The sequence below is a fragment of the Amblyomma americanum genome, chromosome 2 (assembly GCF_052857255.1).
Source record: "Amblyomma americanum isolate KBUSLIRL-KWMA chromosome 2, ASM5285725v1, whole genome shotgun sequence".
Lineage (NCBI taxonomy): Eukaryota > Metazoa > Arthropoda > Arachnida > Ixodida > Ixodidae > Amblyomma > Amblyomma americanum.
In genome coordinates this window covers 100062081-100064655 of record NC_135498.1, presented here as the reverse complement: position 1 = coordinate 100064655, position 2575 = coordinate 100062081, and positions in this window count along the sequence as shown.

Below are 2575 nucleotides of genomic sequence, written 5' to 3'. Positions count from 1 at the left end.
CGCAGAAAGCAGAAGGTAAGTTTTTTTTACCCTGATACATTTAATACCCTCCACTTCGAGATATGTTCCGCAGAAGTCACTTTCCACTCAGGACCCTTGCTTTTCGGTCATGATGAGGATGATAATGTCCTGAGGTTTAATGGCACATACCCACGGCGGGGGATTGGCCAGAGTGCATTGCGTTCTACTTGATGAGGATGATGTCCTTAGGCTTAATGGCACACACCCGCGGTGTGGGATTGTCCAGGGCGCATTGCGTTCTACTTGATGAGGATGATGTCCTCAGGCTTAATGGCACACACCCACGGCGTGGGATTGTCCAGGGTCCATTGCGTTCTACTTGATGAGGATGATGTCCTCAGGCTTAATAGCACACACCCACGGCGGCCCCGGCCGGATTGGCCAAGGTGCATTGTGTTCTCCTTGATGATGATGTCCTCAGGCTTAATGGCACACACCCACGGCGGGGGATTGGCCAGTGTGCATTGCGTTCTACTTGATGATGATGATGTCCTGAGGCTTAATGGCACACACCCACGGCGGGGGATTAGCCAAGGTGCATTGCGTTCTCCTTGATGATGATGATGCCCTCAGGCTTAATGGCACACACCAACGGCGGGGGATAGGCCGGGGTGCATTTCGTTCTACTTGATGATGATGATGTCCTCAGGCTTAATGGCACGCACCCACGCCGGGGGATTGGCCAGGGTGCATTGCGTTCTACTTGATGATGATGATGTCCTCAGGCTTAATGGCACACACCCACGGCGGGGGATTGGCCAGGGTGCATTGCGAAAAAAAAGACTAACGGGCAAGAAGTGGAGTATTTGGATAATTTTGTGCCTTAGACTAGAATTTGTACAAAAATGAAAAAAAAAAAGATAAGAAGAGTTACCGGTAGTTTAGCTCTGGTTAAACCTGTAGTGACGCGATAGCTGCGGCTGGCCAAGTGGAACTTGCTCAGTTGAATTGCAAAGTCAGTCTTTCGCCGCTCCGTTTCGCTGGACGTACGTTCTTCATCTTCGTCCCATCTGACACGGCACATGGGCACAGCTGTTGCAGCTCGGTTTCACCGGCGCGCCGCGTCGCCGGCAGCAGCAGCTGCTCCGCACCACGTCGCTGGTCACGCGAACAAGCACGTGACCGCGTGGCGGTGGCTGCGCCGCCTCGGTAACGTGCCACCGCCACGCTGGAGGCTGGAAATTCTACCTTAATGTAGCTATCGCTGCAAAAATGAAAAAAAATTTCTTGTTTCATTATGGACGCTGTCAAACATTTGGCGCTTGCATTGCGCCACTGCTGCGACTACACACTCCGCTTATCCGCATCGCCGTGAGCGCCGGCACTGTTTACTTGTAAGGAAAACGATGTGGTTCATTGAATTCGCAGCTGCGCGCTGCGCGACATTTCCTGCCACTCGAACTATGCTGCGCAAGTTCGCTTCATGGAGACCGAACATCATGCGGCCGCAGGGCAAGGCTAGCAGGTGGCTGAAGGCGTCGCCAGAGCCGGAGCGCAAAATGGGAAAACTCCGCCCCTGACACGCAGAAGCACCGAAGTTTGGGCCAGTTGGTAATGATCCATATTGAGAAAACGAAGCAGCACGAAAAAACGGGGACGAAAAAGACACACATACGACAGGAGGAATGCTGCACTTCCAACTGATTTTTAATGAGAATACCAAAGCTTTAGTACAGCGCTACTATCGCCTCGTGGCAATCAACCGCAATGATCCAAAAACGCCATTTCATTATCAAGAAGAGACAAGGAAGTGGTGCTGACACACTGACCACCTGCTTTTCTGATGTGATATGCTTCAATAATCTCTCTTTCCATCCGATCTCTTCCACGCCCAAGAATTTTAGCTTTCCGAAATATGGGTTTACTTACAATCCCGGCAGTGGATAGCAAGATGACCACTTTTCCATTCTTTCACCAGATTATAATGCTCCCTAGCTCTCATTAAAATAGCGTCCCGTTTGAGCAATGTACACTCTATTGCAAGTGAGCGGAATGCTGTCACTACCTTAATAGTGCAACGGGTGAAAACGAGTTGGTGGTTTATAGTGCAAGTCGGCTTTTTCTTACTAATCATCATTGGGCAAACCAACTCGTTTTCACCCGTTGCAATACTAATTAAGGTAGTGTACAGCATTCCGCTCACTTGCAATAGAGTGTACAGTGGTCAAACGGAGCGCTGTTTTAATGAGGGAGCTAGGGAGCATTATAATCTGGTGAAAGGAGAAAATAGTGGTCATATTACTATCCACTGCCGGGATTGTAAGTGTAAGCCAATATTTCGGAAAGCTAAAATTCTTGGGCGTGGAAGAGATCGGATGGAAAGAGAGAATATTGAAGCATATCACATCAGAAAAGCAGGTGGTCAGTGTGTCAGCACCGCTTCCTTGTCTCTTCTTGATAATGAAATGGCGTTTTTGGATCATTTCGGTTGATTGCCACGGGGCGATAGTAGCGCTGTACTTGAGCTTTCGTATTCTCAATAAAAATCAGTTGGGAGTGCAGCATTCGTCCTGTTGTATATGTGTCTTTTTCGTTCCCGTTTTTTCGTGCTGCT